Source organism: Dermacentor albipictus, chromosome 3 (genome assembly GCF_038994185.2).
Source record: "Dermacentor albipictus isolate Rhodes 1998 colony chromosome 3, USDA_Dalb.pri_finalv2, whole genome shotgun sequence".
In the NCBI taxonomy this organism is placed as follows: domain Eukaryota; kingdom Metazoa; phylum Arthropoda; class Arachnida; order Ixodida; family Ixodidae; genus Dermacentor; species Dermacentor albipictus.
The window spans coordinates 21,796,339-21,817,282 of NC_091823.1; the positions used below are offsets into that span (position 1 = coordinate 21,796,339).

The 20,944-nt window shown below is 46.4% G+C and overlaps 1 protein-coding gene across 1 annotated transcript in view; it reads left to right on the plus strand.

Moving 5' to 3' along the window:
* Positions 1–20,944, plus strand: part of LOC135903907 (leucine-rich repeat-containing protein 24-like) — a 1,007,861-nt gene that overhangs the window by 502,431 nt on the left and 484,486 nt on the right. The gene's annotated exons all lie outside the window — the stretch shown is intronic.

Consider the following 20,944-nt stretch of genomic DNA (forward strand, 5'->3'; position numbering starts at 1 on the left):
GTCCGATGCTATCATGCCGGTAGGTTGTGTGTAAGTCGTACCTAACTATTCTTTTGATGTATTTTGCCTTGAGAAATTCAATCATTTCAGTAACTTCCCTGCGCTACGTGGAGTGCCTGCTTGGTTGGCTATGCGTGGTCTGAAGTTATTTTTGGCGCAAGGACAGTCGACGCAAAAAGCGGAATGCCGACCCCGAATTTTCTTCGACATGGGACGCCTTTTAACGTTATCGAGTTATTACCGCAAAACAAAAACCATTTTTAAAGGTTTTGGTTGCAGAAGATGCTCACACGATGTCGATACTGGCGATCCTGTCATCCATGTCTACAGTATCGCGGTAGTGCGTAACCAGCGGAATGTATGCTGACGGGCTGTATTTTTATTTCATTTTAAACAGCGCCAAAAAAACACTGGCTCAAGGAAGAGCATAGTGTGTTTTTGGCGCTGTTTAAAATTAATGACCCGTACCCACTAGCTCGCGCCCAAACCCTTCTAAGTCATCATATATCTTTATAATTTTGGTTTGTGTGCATCACAATATGTACCATGACCACAGCCTCGGCCGAGGTGCCTTTGTTTTAGTCAATATTTGAAGCCTTAATTTGATCTTATCGTTCGGGTAATGATGTGACGATGGTCATTGCCAAAAGTAAATTACGGCGACTACCGCAATGGCAGCAGCGCAGCTTAGAAAAACCTCTTGAGCGGAATCGCTGAAAAACGCCGTGTTACGCCATATTATGGTTGCTAGGCGTAATGATGGTGCTATAAGCTTTCTCCATTCCTATAGGACTTTAAGAGCACTTCTCTTCCTATGATTAAGCGAGGTTCTACTGAATCGGCAATTTACCTAACACTTCACTCAGAGGTAGCGTGCTCAGTTTGGCGGAGAATTTCGCATAATCAACGCTCCGTCTATTGCACAAATGAGGGACCATTCCGATATTATGGTGCGGGGCAACCCAGGTGAATAATAAAAAAAGAAGAGAAAGGGTGATCAGGGTTCAGTTCTTGCCTGCTGTATTCACAGAATAAAGAGCTCCACTTACCACCACCTCCGAAATGTAGCCTTATGTGCCGGTATTAGCTCCATACTTCAACGGACTGCGATCGTCTAATGAAGCGCCGTGCACTCAAGAGCTGCTGTGTAGATAACGAAGCGTTGATCGCGTATCTTTAGTGCATAGCCGCGCTGGACTCTTGAACACTGAGCGGGGTGCAAAGGCATAAAGCACACCTGGCTACTAGCACCATGAATGCAAATGCAGGTCGTAAGTCTGCTCCTTTTTACTAACGTATCCATTGGGCAAATGGTCCTTGCACACTGTGATTGCGCTCACTCTCCACTGCTAGTCATGGCTGTGCAGTGATTTTCATTCACGCTGCCTGAGTTGACGCGCTCCTACCCTATTTTAACGGCCTCTGTTTTTGTCACACACACACACAAAACAAAGTTGCGACATTGTACGGATTCCTCGCTTTTTTCTCGACATTCGCTTTCGGTCCTCAGCCAGGGTCACAGTCTCAACGCGCGAAGCCTTTGCGCACTGCACTCTACGAAAACTCGCGGCGGCGGCGCGTCTAGTGGAAACACGCCGCTCGCGTAATGGTTGGCTCGTTACGACCAAATGCCACCATCCACGTACGTTCTTGAGGCACGGTGGCGTACGTGGTGAGAGCGGGGGTGACCAGAATGCTTTGCAGAGGCCGCCAGTTGGGGAGCGCATAAAGGCGGCGATAAGAAGTGCTGGGCCCCTTCGGGGTCTCCACTCGCGACGAGGGAGCGCTTATTGGCCCGTGGAACGACGTCCGCTCGTCCATTCACGCAATTAAGCCGCCTTTATCGACGGTCATCAGAAACTGCACGCGAAAAAAAAATTGCCGGCGAAAGGCGCAGATTGCGCCCGTGACCGAATTTCCGCACATTCCGCCTTCGGATACTAACAAAAATTTTTTAAAAGGAAAGAGAGGACTGGGAGAGGACTCTGAAGTTTAGGGAAGATTGAAAGCAATTCAACCGCGAGAATGCGGCTAAGAGACGAAAACGCCAATGGAGCAATGAGAAATTTCTGGGACATTCAAATTGGGACTGCGAAAGGGGCAATTCTTGTTTTTGCTTACTTAATAGATGACTGTGAGGAACAGTTACATATATAAAAGCCGAAACAAAGAATCTACTATATTATCTGCAACCGGGTATGGCACTGCCCTGGCGCATCATCGTTTCGCAGAGACGTAGAGGTAATATAGGTGGTACAAAAGGGACCTCTCAGAAAATGCTCGATAAAGAAAGGCCCTCAAGGTTTCTTATTCATCTAGAAGCAAGCGCACACTACACGTACCAGGGCGCATTGTAGATACCGCGGCATGCGTTTAATTTTGCATTATCACACGTTTTCTCTGCTGCTGACTTACTTTATATAGGTACCGAAGAGTGCCTTCTACAGGTTAAATTTGACGTCTGTTTTTTTTTTTTTTCAAAAGGTAGTTACCAGTGTGAGCAGACATAAGGAAACCATCGTGAACGACTATATTCTACACCACGCCTTCCTCTGCCCACATCCATGCCGTTCTATTTCTTCGGACAATTTTTCCACACCTCTTAGGGACGAAAACAGCGGTGCTTATTCCTGAACTTTTTTTCGAGCTGACACTTGTTTCCTTAGTTATTGAGTTCTACAAAAGGAACTACGTGGTGCCATTTTTGTTTATATCTTGGTAAATGGCGAAAGAATGGAGGGTATTGGTGTATTAGAAGAGGGGCAGGGAAGGTGTAAGAATCCCCGAAAAGCATAATTTTTACGCTGAAAGAGGCATAAAACAATGATACTAATGATTAACGACAACTGCTTCTCTGCTCCACTGATACCAAACTACGAAAGCTTAAGGCAGTTTTTCGCAAGGTTAACTCCTACAAAACTGAGTTCAAGGACGTTACTGCCCCCTTGTGTTTACACTTGTTTTCGCTGAATTACTTTCTCCGTCGTGTGCAGCTTTCTTTTTTTACTGGCCATGGTTGATACACTGTCAGATAAAATTCTACATCATAAGATCATGATACAATATTTCTGCTTGATGCTCTTGCAGGCTCTCAGAATTTTGTGCCATTACCTTGGAAAAGGACAATTCGAATGTTAAATAACTGTGGGGATTCAAATGTGTTCTCGTAGCTAGCATTGTTCTTCGCGTGTGCTGATGCCACCGATTTCGCGTTCAGATACTTCATCTTACTAATAGTGTCTGTTTCCAAACTGAACTCGAACAAAGTTACAAAAGTGTGAACAAAATGATAACTTGCACAAAATGAGCTTTAACAAAGCAGTCCCACAAAAATGTGGCAGATGCCACTTTCCTTCCGAGACGCTGAACTTCTTGCGATATATTGAATGGTGCGAAATGTTTCAATAAGTTGGAAGAGTCGTCTACTTATTTCTGCCATTACTTACAAAAGGAGCTTATCTAAACTCGGGTGCAGCGGGCTTCATAATTCTGCCATTTAATACACAACCACGTGCAGATGCTGTAAATGTGTAGTAACACGCGAACACGCAGTTTTTTACTGACACTTCCCCGCCCCAGTGGCGGGCATTTGTGCTTACTCTAAGGTAAAGCAGTAAATGAAGAAATATATTTTCAGCTTGTTCACGCAATGCGGTGCAAATTATAACTGTTCTGAAGCGTGTGTACAAGTAAAATCAATGACTGCCTGCAGGGGCGCCCGCCGCAACTCGCCGCGCCTCGAAGAGCGAAGTGGTTCTTCATGAAGAAGGTCGGCACTGTCTTGTGCAGCCCTCGACGAAGCACGGCTCAGCGCTGACCGCGGCTCGGACAAGCACGACGAATAAGGCACGCACGGGCACAGAACGCGCTATCGCCAGGCCTGGTCGCCGCAGCCGCCCCTCGCCGCTACCCGCTTCGCCTTTTCAAACGTAAGCAGAGGCGATGGCACACCTCGTCGGGCGCCGTCGCGCCGTCTTCCTGCATGCGCTTTCGCCTGCTCTTGCGTTGTTCTATCTTCGGTGTTATTTATTTATTTATTTATTTATTTATTTATAGTACCCTCAGGGTTGACGTGAAGCATTACAGAGGGGAGGTGCTAATATACGCAGATAACTAAACCCAGAAGAAAAGAAAACGAAATAATCAGATAGCAGTGCATAGTCCAATGTGAAAATACTGCAAGTTAGAGCCACACAATGAGCATATCATTAAAATAAAGACGACATATAACGCAGCCGGCTAATACAGAGGAAAAATAAATGCGTGGTATAGAGAGCGAAAGTTAGAGTGAGAAGATAAGCACGTAGTGATAGAAAATAAGTAATAATACTAAGCATACTGTATGTAGATTAGGTAGATCAATACAATGGAGTTGACTTATAAACACTACTGATCAAAAGAAAATAGAGTTACTCTACACGTATCAATATATTGAAGTCAAGGTATACTAGATAATGTTAGTGTTTTACGGAAGTCATCGGTGTTAGTAATACAGACTAGTGCATCCGGGAGGTGCTTCCATTCCTGGCATGTAAAGTCCCCATTGGTAGACGTTCTGTAATGGGATCTTCACTTTATGACGATGGTCCAAGCGTGCAGAAGTAGAAGAGGCTAGTACGATGTAGCGTGATTTGAGCGTGGGAATTGAATGGTATATTTTATGGAACAAACAAAGGCGAGTAGTCTTTTAGCGTTTGGTAAGGGGGTTATATCTTGAGTGCAAGTTTCATGCTAGTTACGCATGCTGTGCGCTGGTATATGTTAAGAATAAAAAGGTGTTAATTAGTGTTAATTAATTAGTACCTTAGCTCCCATACCTCTTCTCGTATAGTCACATAGGTTCACCGATATTTTAGTTGCCATGGTCGCTGTAATAAAAGCGCGAACATGAGAAGCGCCGCTGATGGATTCTCGGCATCCCCACTAACTTACCTATGCTGTCGGTCTCCTGTGTAGCATCGCAGTTGAGAGATCGAAGGCCTAAAGTGTTAGTTAGGTGATTGTTTTCTGAATTGCGTGTATCTAGCCATCGTGTGCCGTCTCAACAGTTACTTTTATCGCCTGCGAGGCAATAGAACCAACCGTGACAAGGTAGAAGCAAGGAAAGGTCGTAAAGGAACGACGCTCAAACCAGGGTGGAAATGATGTGTTCAATTCAAACTTTCCCATGGTTACGCCAGAGGAAAAAAAATTACTATACACACTACTGAACTTTAGTGGGGAAAGATCTAACAGAAGCTCGGAAGCATCACTCCATCATAATAATGATGTAGATTTATTGACATCCCCTTTGAAACGGGGGGGGCTACAAATAGTCACCCAGACCGCTTCAGCTAATCACGTACCATATACATGAATATCAGTCTAACATTTTGCCTATCTCTCCTTGGTATTTACTGTCTTTATTAAAACCTCTGCATCTATTATCTACATTGTACAGTTGCCTACGACTGTAAGGTATTCAGTTCTGTCAGTGTCCTCCCTGCGTGTTTTTTTTTTCCCCACCTGTACTCCAAACGTCTCTTGCTTATTTAGACTGTCGACTGGTCAATGCTACACAAGTAGTAAGATGAAAAGCTGGGCGAGTTGGAATTGATCCATACAATGCTACACAAAACACGGCAGCACCAGCTATGTTTAGAGTTTAAATTATGCAAGACCGCCTCCTCGTAGCCTACAAGTTGCGCAAATAGCGAGAAAATGCTGCTGACTTGCCTGAAGTAAGTATTGAGGCAAGTGGCATTTGGGAGAATACAAAAGCTGTTATCCGTGTCGCCATAGTTCTCAGCTCAGTAACTGTGTAGCGCTAAGCAAAAGAAAGTAACCGACTAGCGAATACAATAGATGGGGAAAAAAGATGCTGAGTAACCTGATTTGGACCCTCAGGATGGAGGCTCCCGAACATTGCCTCATAACTACCTTGTTAGGAGGCTCAACAATGCGTTTCTTTATGGCTCCCGACGCGGTGTTACAACATCGCTGAGGCCAGCTCATCCCCTCAGTCATTTGAGTTTGGTTTGAGCGACGGTTCGGACATTTGCTCTGCGCTCTTCTGAATTTTTTTTTTCGTTTGCAGATGATTTTGAGATCGACTGGCAGCCCGTCTAGACGGATGAAATTTGTATATTTCAGCACTGTCAAAGAACTCACTAGTGCCACCGTTATTTGAAAGTATCGCCATCTTGCTTGCTATATATTGTACGAAGAGATCAGACTGCTCTCCATTTTTTTCGCCGATAATATTATTTACCACAAACTCCAACGGTTTGTGAGGTAGTCTATAGCACAGTTGAATGAATAAATGTACTCTGGAGCAGAAAGTTCAATCCGCACAGGTTATTTTCATTTCTTTAACTAAGATTACGAGACTAGCGCAAAGTTAGGTCACGGATAACTTTTCAGGTATGCATTTCATTTCAAAACTAGTCACCCAACAATACATTTTTTACCAACTTCAGGAGTAGCGCAGCACACAGTGTTTTCTTTGTTTTATGTCACGTTTACATGTTCTTTATTATCTTTCTTCCGGAATCAATATTTAAGCAGTTTATGAACAAACGTTTGAGCCAATGCAATAATATACCAGCAGATAACTAATTATGCCCCATATTAGAACGCACGAGGGGCAGGCAGGCTGGCGATCACTAGGAGATATTATTATTAATATTAGTTATGGGCATATACAAAGAAGTACACAAAGGAAACAGGGAGGGAGCAAGCTGAAAACTGCCACCGAGAGGGGCACAATGCCTGCCTACTCTTTCGGGAGCAGGGAATGAGAAGAGGAGAAGATAGGAAACAAAGAAATAGGAAAGAAAGTAGGAAATAAATGAATGACAGAGACACAGACGATGTGTATAATAAATGGGAGGCCAAATCAGTTGTCTGCATGAAAGTTAGCAACGCTCCATGGGTTTGGTCGCGTATATATCATGCGTATTTGAGCATGTATCACTACATGTTCCAATACGCGTATACTGTTAATAAAATGCATGGATAGCTCAATAGGTCAATCAGCTCAATACGCTATTGCATGGAGTATACGTGGAGAGTCACGGAAAATAATGTAAGAGTGGCCGCGAAGACTCATTCTAAGATATCAAAGTGAAGCTAGACGTAATGCAGCTCGTTCGGATAAAATTTCGCATTTTTTTATAATTTTGCCTCGAAGGGAATGGTAGAAAACAATGGGGATGGCAGCTCAGAGGAAGCTCTACCAGCATTGGGCTTCAACGCAAGTTCTCTTGAACCTGAACCATACAACCGCTAGCCCTTGTTACATATTTTGCTTTAATGTTCGCAATTACATGGACACAATTATACATGCCGTCCGTGCCAGCCCCGTCGCCGCCACTGGGCTGTCACGGTATCAACGGTGCATGCGTGACCCGACCTTGGAGTGTCAAAAGGTCTGCAGAGAGGCGATATGCCCAGTGTCTTTGGCTGCAATAACGACGAAGCCAAGCGGACGTTCCCTCACGCTCCGCTCGATCGCAGCTTAGACGGAGTCAAAACAGTGTCCTGCCTTTCACTGCTGGCATGAGCATTCTGCGCTCACACACTACAGCATTCCTGCTGCGCAACTATGTGCATTTCACACCATGGTGCATACAGTGGTCTGAGCAGGACAAGCTGCAAACGCTGATGGTATTAAAGCGAAGCTTTTTTTTTTTTTGCGAATCCGTCTGCGCCTTTTCTGGTGACTGTGGCTGCCGCCTGCTGCTGTCTAGCCGAATAGCTCACACTCGGCTGCGAGACGGCAGCGCCATCTAGGAGCGGTGACTTCTTCACCTGAAGCAGTGCAAGGTGGAGGGCTGAAGCCGGCCTGCGCATGCGTATCGTTTGCCACTGGTGGAGAGGGTGATAGGGTCGCTATGCGGAGATTCGAGATCAGACGGGAGAGAGGGCAACTAAGGCGATGGCCTGACGTTGCACCTGCGTTGTGCCGCCTGACAACCGCGTGGACGGTCACATATGCGCCTCGAAAGGGAGGTCGGGTACCCCAAACAAATGGTTCAAAAAGCCAACTTGCCTTTTTCAACCCCTGAAACGCTGGTTGCGTTCAAAGGTGCACTGCATTGCAGAGCTCCTCCTTCGGAGAAACCTTCAGCCAGATATGAAGGTGTGCGTAAACACGGCCTTGTAAGCATCGCTGCAGCTAAACTCCATCAGGGTGCTTTGGATCTTATGTATTTTTTAATGCGAGACATTTCAGCGCGAAAGCATTCTGCGCCCCATTACGAGAAAGTCCGTCGGCGTCGGCGTGACCGAAAGATGATACCAAAATGGCTGACGGCGCAAAGTGTAAAAGTACGTCAAAAGTTGTTCGAGAAGTACATGGTCCTGGGCTAGTTGGTTCATATTCCTCAGCAGACAATAAATATTATCGCTTGGCGCAAACAAGGAAGGACGGCAGGGAGCAAAGGGAGCAATGGGCCTCCGAAAACCAAGCGATCATATTTATGGTCCACTCAGCAATATGAACCGACTAACCCAGCAAGGTGCTCCCCTTGTTCCCTGCCGTCCTTCCTTGTTTGCACGAAGCGATCATATCTGTGGTCTACTCACCAAAAATTGCTCAGATTGACGTAAAATTTCTCAGGCAGGTTCATGTAAACACAATAAATTAATGTCTTTTTAAAAAATGTCGTAAATTTTATTCTGGGTGAGAATCGAACTCGGACCTCCGGGGTGAACGAGCGTGCTTAGCCCATGCCCCGTCGACTCTACGGTTCTGGCTGACTATAGGCATGGCTAGTGCGTCTGTTATTGCGCACGTCAAGTCACAGAATTGAAATGAATTACATTCTAGAGTTTCACGTGCCAAAACAACAATTTGATTATGAGGCAGGCCGTATTGGGGTACTCCGGATTGATTTTGACTACCAGGGGATCTTTAACGTGTCCCCAATGCACGGGACACGGGCGTTTTTGCATTTGGCCCCGTTGAAATGCGATCGCTGCGGCCAGGATTTGATCCGGCGACCTTGTGCTTACCAGCGCAATACCATAACCGCTAAGCCACTATGGCGGCATGTCACAGCCATCTGGCTAACTAAAGATGCGGCCTAGTGCACGCGTCACTGGGCATGTGTGTGCGCAGCCAATGGGGAGGAGGTGGTGGCACATCATGAGTGTATAGCGTGAGCGCGTTCAACGCGTTCCGAGGTATGCAAATGGTATAATGCTTTCGCATTCACACACGTAAACAATCTCAAGTGTCTCTGTCGATGTTTTTTCCTAGTTGAAGCCAAGGTTAGACGCGAGGTCTTCCAAGGTCACAGAGTTTGTCGCCGATGCACTCGCACCTCTATGCACCAGCTCGCACGCCGCTACTGGCTTGACGCGCCTTTGCTCCCCTCACCGGTACGTGTGCGCGATCCATAAATAAACGTGGAGCGGTTGCGCTAGATGCGCTATGCTGCGCGTAGGCCTCTACTTACAGATACAATGGGCCTCCGAAAGTATCAAGCGGGAGAGGAGCATTCAAAGGCTCTACAGATACCACAGAGGTATCCGACACGTACCAAAAAGACGAAGCAAGAGGGGAAGTGATGGGCCAACGAGATACGCATGGCCGTGGAGCACGAGTAAGAAAAAAGAGGCGACACGTTTCTGAAGAACAGCGGCACACCAAGCGTACGGCCGCTGAACAGGCTGCCAAGACAAAGCGGTGCCGATTGGAGGACAGGCTGTTGAGGGACGCAGACGCCTACTTTCAAAATCACGTTGTCGAAGACAAATTTGGTGCGGCGTGTAGCGTGTTAGACGGCCTCTGGTTCTGATCGTACATTGTCTGGCTTTCGCAGCCCGCATATGTGGTGGTCCTGGGGCGACCGGTTCCCCGGGACGACGTGAGTTCCGTCGGGCTTTGCGCCATATGCCGGCGCAAATGCTCGGCATTGTATCGTCGAGGACGGTTTCTGCAGTATTTTTTTCTTTGCTATTTACTGCAGTGCGCGTAAATCGTTATACCCGGTGGTCTTACCAGCCATCAACACACTGCGCAATGACTGCGTTACATCTTTTCCTTCGGCACGCAGAGCAGTGTGTGGACCCAATAGCCCGGTAGACGTTTTCGTACACATTAAATCATGATAGCGATTCGGTAGTGTTGATTGAAGTTCATGGCGTAAAATCAGCGCAGAGAACGGAAGTGCATGAAAAAAAAATAACTTTGCTGGTTGCAGAAAAGAAAGCAAATACAAACACAGGCTCTGTCTAACAATTAAATTTGATTGGTCTATAAAATTCTGTTTCCAGTCATCCAGTAATTGCTTGTGTTTTTTGTTCTTTTCTATACCAAACCACCTAATATTTTTCGCAGATTTCAATGCTCTGCTCTCAAGTTGCCTCTTGCACTTTACATACATATATGCACTCAGCACAGTTGAAATTCCTTCTCTCTATTGTATCCCTCGATATTCATTTTATACAACCCTCTCACTTCGTATGTGCATTAACAAACCACAAACTCTGTTCCTAGCATACATCTCTGTTTATCTTCACTCTCTCACGCTTTCCTGGCGAGAATGCAGATGAGGGCCACGCCTCGTTCTACACTGCTGCCTGATTCGATTAAAATTCTGCGTTGAATGCACACAGAGGCTTGAGCTTACCGAACACAAGACCTTTTCATCGCCACCTTTTAATTAAATTGCAGTAAGCTGCCTCGCTCACCGGGTTTCGGCGTGAGGCAGATTCGAAGCGAGTGAAGCAAAGCGGCCGACGCTACGCCGAAGCTGTTCTATGCCTTCACCCGATCCTTTGTAAATTTCATTTGCCTTTCCTCATTTTTTTTTTCAATCCCTGCTCTACTCTGTCCCATATATTTGCTACGTTGCACTATCCTTTTCAGCTCAATTATTTCTATGTGCCGACTTCGTTACGTAACGAAAGAAAAAAATTAGGCAGTGAAGTTTAAGTATTTACGTATTTGTTGTGTGCGTCACTGCTTCCTGGCACACGAGAACGAATTATACCAGTCACACTCTGCAAGTCGCGAACCATTACCTCATGAACCTGGTTCGAGCATTGTTCAACACGCTATTGCTTTCCGTATTCTCTCCAAGTGAAAATGAATGTTCCTGAATACTACAACGAGTACTCTATATTGCGTAACTTGTTCTTTGATTCCTAATTAAAAAAAAGATAGATAGAAGTACGACAGAGGAGAACAAGATATGGACAAACAAACGCAGATATTTTTGTGATGTGCTAAACAGGATTTCTAAAATCGCCCTAGAAAAGCGTACACCTAAACCATTATCTAAATTCATTTGCTCTCCAAAAGTGTTTACGATGGGCTGCTTTAATGTCGCCCAATATCGCCTTTGATCTAGGTTTATTTGGCATTAGACATGCAGTTACCCTGTGCGGCGCAATCTTTACATTTGCGTTTGGCAAATGACAAACTTGCTCACACTGGGCATGCAACGCATAGACTGTCATGTTGGGCATGTTTAACAAATGCACTCTGCACTTGAATCTGTTAAACACAGTATCGCCACATGAACGTATCACGGCAACAAAGCGAGCTCTACACCACACACAAAGTTGTGTTACAAATGGTTTCGGCCATATTAGATTTCGTTGGAAATCCCAACGGACCGAGAGCGAATTTTGTTCGTGTCTGCACGCGTCTATCCGTTGTTATGATCGACCTAAGTTTTCCAAGAAGCCGTCGACTACCACATCTGGCGACGGATTGATGCCCCACCAGCAACACGCAGCTGTCACAGTTGATGTTCACGCCTCATCATTCACTTCTCTTGAAGAACGCAACGTCGTCCTCCTGACCATCACGAAGGGGCAACTTATCGGTGAAAGGGCCCTCGTCGAGAACCTCTGGGGAAAGCGTCGACGAAAGGCGGTTGCCACCTATTGTGACACGTCGGAGACAGGTGCACCACGTACACGAGGAGTTCGTTGAAGACATGAGCACCTTGAGCAGCACGCTGACGACCAGTGGGGGGCGACAGAGGCTGTGAACGATTCGGCGTTTGTGACTGGCCACTGGATTCCCTCAACGAGGGAAAGAGGGGTTTAACACCATCCTGCCCCCCGTGTTAAACCAGAACCGCTCGAGACTAGGATAAGAGTCACAACCATGTACCAATGAAGTGAATACTATCTTTTCTGCGTTTTTTTTTTTCATCATCGCGATGCCCGGCTTCGTCGTCGTTTCCTGATTCTTGCGGTGAAGACCCACCTCACCCGTTCGAGATCGTGTCACAGTTCCTTTTGCGCTCGCTCCTTTGCATCGCACAGTACGTGCCTGCCGTGCCTTGGCTCGAATCTCCTTCGTTTAGGCACTGCTCGTTTGGTTACCGATTCTGATCACGTTCCTTGCATCGATAATCCTGGAGTTACTGTGTGTGACGCGGACCGTGCGTGACTTTCCATTCTCCGGAGGCTGAGTGGTGCGTGTTTCTCGCACGCCAACTAAGGTTTCGCGAGGTGCACGGGACATGATATGTTTCGTTTGGTGTAGTTAGCGACCGTGGCCATTAGTCAACTGCACCCAATTTGACTACCGAGATGACTCACTTGTTGTCGACGGACGCGCTTTGTACCTTGCTTCAGCATAAAAACAGGGTAAACGTTACAGTGATTATTCCAAGATCCTTGGTTCATAATGGCAAGCGAGGTTCTCACGAGACGTCTTGTAGCGAGGTGAGATATTTATTGGTTACACAGCAGTCAACTGCATTGATACCTTCGAGTGGGTTGGTTGGCGTAAGATAACACGACTTAATTGGCTATGGCATGACAGTATAGCAATTGCGTTGCTTGAAGACCTAAATGGTATGGCGCAGCTATTGACACTAGTGCCAGTTTCTATATTCTCTCGGCGGTACACAACGAATCTCTAGGCAGGATGGCTGACACTTACTGCACGAATAGAAGACAGTGAAGCAAGAAGAAACAAGCCCGAACTCGTTAGAACTTGTTACAATGCTTATAGTTTCACACGCTTCCATCAAATTAGAATGATGGTACAATGTGCTACCATATGAGCATAAAAGCAACAACAGGACACAACTTTACATATGCTAAGCAAACGCTAGGTGAAACAAAGTTTTCACGTTGTCATTTTGAAGCGTCTAAGTGTGTTTCAAATGTGTTTAAGAAATGACTCTAAATTAATGATGAATAGATGCAAGCTAGTCATCCCGTTTCCTAATTGCTAGACCGTAAAGGAAGATTCTTAAATAGACATTGTTGAAACGATAATGTTGCAGTGTTTGAGAATGGGTCAAACGCGTTTGTCATCTCTTTGGTTTTTATATAATATATAGCAGGGTGTTTCTGTATTCAACATGTTACGTATTACTTGGTAAATCACTTTCTAGAGCGCTAGTTTAGCCCGACTTTCGGGAGTATTCCGGCTCTGTTTGTTATTCCTGGTGATGAGTCAGTTAATGCACATTGTAATGAAACTTTAACGCTCTTCATTTCTTTGAACCTTTTCTAGCTTTCTATCTTTTTCTCCTCCTTTTGTTCTTTGGTTCTTTCTTTCTTTCTCTATTGTTTCCGTAAGAAAGGGAGGAGGTTAGGGAGAAAATCCACAGGAGCCGCTTGAAGGAAACCTAACCACTGACAATATGGAGTTGACAACAATGCACCGAGTCAAACTCTTACTACAGACAAACTTCACAACTAAGGTATCACATTATCAGAAGTTGGTTATTAAAATCTTATAAATGAGAACCATGAGACATAGCCGTATTCAAGAATGGGGCTACCTAATGTGGCATAGCGAGCTATTTAACCTCTGCTGCAGCCTGCGGAGGCGATCTCAAAAAGAGAAGAACCGTTTTGATACGTTAAACCGTGAGAAATCTCTCTCTCTCTCGTATATATATATAACCCCGAACTTCCTAACTGCAATGAATTTCAACCTTCATCTGTGCTACGGCGTCTTTCACCTATTATAATGAATGGCTTCGTATATCGAGCTCAAGAGGGCGCTTCATTGGTTGGGGACACTTGAAATGCTATAGTTGACAGCATGCATAAGATAACGAATTCTGTATACGGCGTGAACAGATGTCAAGTGATCGTCGGGCTCAGCCAAAGCACATCCTTGTTAGCATGCTGCATTTAATGCAGCAGAAGTTTCAAGTGCTTCTTACCTATTAAATGTATTACAGATGGGATCTGAAAGCGTGGCTGCGCTTCCAGTGAGTATCAATCGTTTAGAAGCTGTACGATATCAATATGTACTATATATTAACGCATTAGCATTAGGAGTGTCAAAGTGGACAAATATTCAATTTCGATTTAGTGGTAAATGCGACAGAGAGAAATGCGTTAGCATAACGGCTCACCTCCTTGAAGTCCCCTATCTATTATTCAAATTGCGTGCACTACATTGCGAAGTGTGGTTCCGGAGCTCACTCGATACATGTCCAGCCTCGGAGAAGACAACCCTCAGTAGCACTATATATATATATATATATATATATATATATATATATATATATAGTCCTTTAGTCACCGAATGTCTTGTGTAAGAAGCGGATGAGACGTAATTGTGGTGTTATGTGAATCCTATATAGCCGATTGTAATATATATCCTCTTGTCATTGAAACATTTGGATAAAAACTATTTATGACATTGCTCACTGCAGTGAACAAAAGTCATTTTTGATCGCATACGTGGTTCCTAGGTTCATAAAGATGCCCGCGAAATTCAGAAAGGTCCAACTGAAACCCATCAAAGTTTATTTAACAAAACATTGGCCACTGTTTGTTTGCTTGTTTTTTAATGGAAACTAGCGTGCAACGCTAATCCCATTCGGAATACTTTGAATCGTAGTCAAGACACCTCTGCAACTTTTTTTTGCCTTTTGTGAATGTAGCAATCTCAAATGTAAAGCAAAAGTGGAAATAAAGAGAAGAAGCCACACCTTCAACTACTTCTGTTCGTGATTAAAAGTAAATAAATAAATGCGCCAATTTTAATGAAGCTATGCGTATCTTCCACCCAACTTGCCTTTAGACAGCGCGTGCCCGGGGCTTCTGAACGTGCGTCAGGCAACGAGGGCCACCCGTTCAGTAGGAAACAGAGATACTGGCTTAACCAAACAGCCGCGAGCACCGCGTCAAACTTGGAAGTGCCCCGAGGTGAGCCAAGAGCCGGGAGTTGCGTGGTGTGGCTCCGGGAGATAACGCCGAAGGGAAACAGGGCCGACGGCAGTGGCATCGCCGTGATAGCGAGAAAATAAAAACGGAGGGGGAGAGAGGGGGAAGAGGAAGAGTACCTCACCCAGGTGCCTTGCGATTGCCTCTTATTAAGTCGACGATAGAGAGGCAGGCGCTAATGAAAGGAAAGAGAACGAGAATGATGAGGCACGAGGGAGGTATAGGGGGGCGCTTAGAGATAAGGTCAAGCAAACAAATGCGGGCGGCTGGGGAGGAAAACGAGAACAGCGGCAGTAAGAAGCGAAACAAAACACAACAAAAGACAGAAGAAAAACAATGAGGATGCAGGCTGGTGCCCTAATGGTTGCACAGGGGCTACAACCCCAGTGGTGAACGAGTCGAGCGCAGCCGCCTTTGATTGGGTTTGCGGCATCGGGACTCGCTCGACGAAAAGCAGCACCGCCACCGGCACGTCACTTGTGGGCGCGTTGAAAGAGAGAGAGAGAAACATTTATTTCATTTCGGCCCCCTGTCCGGGACTACTGGGAGTTAGGGTGGTGGTGAGAGGCTGCCGGAAACGGGGGCGAAGGTCTTGATTGGGCTGGGTCCGCTTCTTGGGGTACTCCAATCCCAAGCGCCATGGTGAGCTCCGTTAACGCGGCCACATTACGTGGTGTTGGGTCAGCCAGCCACTCCTCTAATGTGTGTGGTCTTTTTGGTAGCGTCCTAAGTATAGACTGTAGTGCGTGTTGACTTCCCGGGCAGTACCAGAGTGTATGGGGTGTATTGGGATATCCTCCACAATGTGTGCACTTGGGGGAGCCGTCTTTTCCAGCTATGTAGTGTAGAATGTTTTGTGTGGGTAGGCAGTGTGTTTGGGCTTGGCGCCAAGTGGCAGCGGCCTCGCGTGTTGAGGAGTGTGGTGGAGCTGGGAGAGTAGTATCTTGTTCATGCCATTCCTCTAATTTTAGGCGGCGCATGTTTGAAGATATTTGTTTTAACTCTGTAGAACTGGGTGCGTCTGTCCACTGAAGAGGAGGTCCCGGAATATTTGCGCGGGATAGAGCGTGGGCCTTTTCGTTTCCCTCGATGTTACAGTGGCTAGGTACCCATTGAATAGTGATGTGGTGTGCAGGATTATTCGTCGTATATCGATGCAGGATTTCACGGATGGGGTTGGGCAGGTTTCCGGTGAGGAACGCTCGGCATGCTGCTTGACTGTCTGTGCGAATGAGGATGCTGGTGTGTGTGTGCTGCGGTGCTGTGACTGCTTCAGTTATTGCCACTATTTCAGCCGTTACTTGGCTAGGAAGGCCTGCGTACAGGCCTTGGGTATACGCATTGGTCGCGGCGTTGTATGTCGCCGTGCGGTGTGTTGTGGGGTCTGTACCCGGGGATGCGTCTGTGTAGTACACAGTGGTGTCCGGAGGATTATGTTGGGTGCGTTTTGCGCGTGCTTGTCTTCTTCCTTGGTCTGTTTGCGGGTCCATGTTTCGGGGAATCGGGAACGTGTGAATGTTAAGCGTTTGCCACGGTGGAGGTGGCAGCGTTATTTCAGGCATGTTGTCTTGAGAATGTCCGAGATCTTTAAGCAGAGCTTGACCTTGGTGTGATCGTTTTAATCTATTTATTTGTGATTCTGTGTGGACGTCCAATAGTCTGCTAAGATTTGGAAGTATGTCGGTTTGGCTTACTCTGTGATTTGGCGCGTATCTTGGAAGTCCTAAAGTGATTTTGGCGAGTTGCCTGTACAGGTTATCCAGTTTCGTGCGCTGCGTTTTTGTGAGGTGAAGGTATGGCAGCTGGTATAGAATAGTGGGTACTGCAAATGCTGTGACTATTCTGCATAGATGGTGCTCGCGAATTCCTTTGTTTCTCCGTGTGATGCGGTATAGCAGTTGTTTAAATTGGTGAAGTTTTTGTGTAGTTTTTTGCATCCAAGTGTCGGCCTTGCCATCATCTTGGATGTGGAATCCGAGAATGCGAATTGTTTTGCGTCTTGGAATTGGTTCATTTTCAATTCGGAGATGGATGAGGTTACGGTAGTGGTTTGCTGAGTGACCTCTTTGGTTCGTAACTACGATATATTCTGATTTTTCCGGTGAGATGGAAAGACCAATTTCTTTGAGATGGGAGTGGATGACGTTGATCGCTTGTTGTAGTGTGCTTTCGATGTCACCTGGAGACCCTATATGTGCCCATAGTGTAATGTCGTCTGCATAGATGCTGTATCCTAGGTCAGGTACGTTTTGCAGCTGCGCGCTGACACTGTCCAAGGCCATGGAGAAGAGAATCGGGGATAAGATTGATCCCTGAGGTACTCCCCGCGTGAGATAACGCTTCTGATATTCCTCTCCATTTACCTTGACGCTGACCGTGCGATCGTGAAGAAAATTGTGTATGTATTGTGTCATACGCGGGCCTGGTTTAAGTCTTCGGACGCCTTCTTGTACGGCAGTGTGGGCGACATTGTCGAAGGCGCCCTTGACGTCAAGTCCCACAACTGCTCTGATTTGGTTGATACTTTCTGTGGCATATACATCTTGGTATATCATATACATAGCGTCTTGTGTGTTCATATGAGGGCGGAATCCTATGACTCTCGGGTCTGATGTTTGGTCTCGTTCTTGGAGCCAGTGAAGACGTGCTACAACCATTTTTTCCATGGCTTTGCCTGCGCATGAGGTCAGTGATATAGGTCGGAAATGTTTTGGGTTGTTGGGTGATTTGCCAGGTTTAGGGATTGGTATAACAGAGGCGTGTTTCCAGCTTGGTGGAATCTCGCCTGTTTCCCAAACTGTGTTTATGTATTCGAGAAGTTTTTTCTGTTGTTTCGCCGGTAGATTGGCCAGCATCTTGTTAGTGATGCCGTCTGTTCCAGGGGCTGTGTTGCGTTTGGTGTTGTTAATTGCCGTGAGAAGCTCTTGCATTGTGAACGGCGCATCTGCTTCGTGCGGTAGGTTGTTTTATTGGGTTTGTAAGTGTGGTGTTTTTGGCTGTGAGCTGGCCGTCGGAAAAAATACGTCTGCAAACTGTTTGGCAAGCTCTTCATCCGTTATATTGTGAGTGAGTTGGATTTCGGCAAGATGGTTCTTTCGCGGGGGTTGCCCCAGAAGCCTGCGAAAAAGTGTCCAAGGATTTTTTGTGTGTAGTGATTCCCCTGCCTGTTCGCATGTGTGTATCCAATTGGAGGCGGCAAGGCTATCGGCATATGTTTCAGCTTCTTCTGTGAGTTCCTGTATGCGTTTCTGTAGTTGCTTGTTGTGTTTGTTTCTTTTCCACTGTTTCACTAATTTGTGTCCTTTGTCCCAGAGGGTCAGAAGATGACCATCTACTTCGGGGAGCTCTTCTGTCCGTTGTATGGCGGCGGTATGTTTGGTGCAGGTTGAGGTTACATTCTGCGTCCACTCATCCCACGTGGATGATGTAAGGTTTTCAAGAGTAGCTCGGAATTTTGTCCAGTCCGTCAGTGCAGCAGGGCCAATTGGGCATCCTTTATTGCTTGTGCGTTTGCGTTTCTTTTTTGGTATTGTGATGCTTGTAGTGATGATGCAGTGGTCACTACCGAGTGTTTCCTGTTTGTTTTCCCATTCCGGTTCGTGTGTTATTCGTGTCCAGGTGAGATCTGGGTTGGTGTCGCGTTCTACTGAGTTTCCCATGCGCGTGTGTTGGGTGATGTCATTAGCTAGGCTGAAGTGGAATTCTTCGGAAAGTAGTAGGAGTTGTTTTCCATTGGGTTTGTTACAGGTGTAGCCCCATTCTATGTGTTGGCTATTGAAGTCTCCCAACCAGATGGTATCACATTTGCTGTAATTGTTGAGGTGTTTGCGCCATTGTGGGTTATACCTCAGTGCTTTTGGGGAGCGATAGGTGTTTATTACATCTAGGTTGTACGATCCGTAGAAGCAGCTGCGAGTGTGTACTGTTTCTTCTGTGGCCGTGTTGATGGAGTCTGTGGAGATTTGGGTCGTAGGGTGTTTGTTCGCTATAAGTGTGGTTGTCATAGTGGGCGTGTGAGTCGACGGTGTTGTTTCCATGCCGAGAGAGCGTTTTCTTAGTTTTTGTGTAATGCTTGGGCTCGAGTAGGCGGTGTATCCCGGAAGGGTTATTGGGCCAACTGTTTCCTGCAAGGTGATAACATCTGGTTTGTGTGGTGCTGTGAGAATGAATTGAGCGAAGTTGTTCTTTTTTCGACGAATGCCTCTACAGTTCCATTGCCAGATTGTTATTTGGGGTGACACGTGGTTTGAGGTTGAATTGAATGTGTTGGGGGGCGTCTCTGTTTTAGGGCTGGCCATATTCGTGTGTGGATTCACTGTCGGTGTCATATGTGGCCTTCTTGCTGGGGCCCTCGGTTGGTGTTGTGTCTGTTCGCTTGCGAAGGTGCCGTTGTTGTGTTTCGAGTGCGTGTATAGATTGCTGCATGCTTTCTACCGTACGTCTGAGAGTACAAATGCTCTCTACTAGCATATTCATTTGTGAAGTTAGTTCGGTATAAGGTTGCTCAGAGCGTGAGGTCAGTTGTTCTATGCTCACTGTGAGTTGGTTTGTGATGAGTTCATGTGCGTGTTCACGGTCGCGTTCCCGTTTCTCTACGTTGTCGAGTCTGCGCAAGATGTCAGTAATGTAGTTGGGAACATGGCTGTCGTGTGGTGTCGGAGTGGCTGACTGACTTACCTGCATGGGTTGTGGCCTGGGCGGTTGGTCGGTCGGGCGGTCCTCACTTCTGTCTTTGGATGTTCCTTCTTGCATGGCTGTTTGGTGCGGCTGTCGAGCGGACGTTGGCCCTTTCTCCAGTGGCTGTAATGGTCCTGCGGTTTTTGGTGTTTGAGGCCGTACGATGTCCCCTTCCACGGGCTTGAGCTTTATGGTCCGGGCTGCCATGGCATAAGTTTTGTCGTGTTGTTTTGTTCTTTCTGCTTGTTTTGGAATGTTGTCCTGTGTCCGCGCGTCCACTTCGATGGATTGTTTGATTTGTTCGATTTCTTCCAGCGCTGCGAAGCGGTTGTGCGTAGTTATGTGGGGGAAATTATCTTTTGTATTGTGCGGCGGCTGTTGTCCCTTTGCCTGCAATTGATTTCGCTTGGGCTTTGGTACAGAAGATTCTGGATGATCTCTCCTGTAGGCAGCTGTTCGAGTGGCCTTGTCGGCGGCTTGTTTTTTGGGGCAGGTGGGGTCTCGGGAGCTGTGTGCGCCTTCACAATTTAAGCATTTGGTGTCACAGTCGTGGGGTGTGTATTTAGGGTCAGTTCCTGGGGTGAATTGGGTGCCGCATCCTTCACATGCAATGTAATCTTGTGCTGTGGGGCAGACGTCCGTTCGGTGTCCTATGATGTGGCATAATGCGCACTGTACCGCGTTGGGCCTGTAGGGAGCCACCGATGTGACTACCCGTCCCACTAGTGCGACGCGCGGGAGCTTTGGGCCTCTTACTGTTATCAGGACGCATTCACTCTTGCCGAGGCGCCGTGTTCTGAAAATTTCGGCGTCCCTGACGGTGATGTACGCGCTAATTTTGTCATCCGGGATTTCTATTGGTAGTCCTCGAACTACTCCGCGAGCGTTTCCTGGCTCGCTGGCTTCACTGTAAAAAATTTCCGTAATTTTACGGTCAAACCTGCCGTAAAAATTACGTAGACCGTTCAGTTTCATGAAAAACGGCGGAATTCTACGTAAAAAAACGGACGTGAGCTCTGTTTTTTGAAATACGGAGAACCGTCCGTAATTTCATGAGGAGGGCAACTGAGCATGTTAAGAGCGAAAAATCAACACGCAACGAATATAAAGAAAAGAC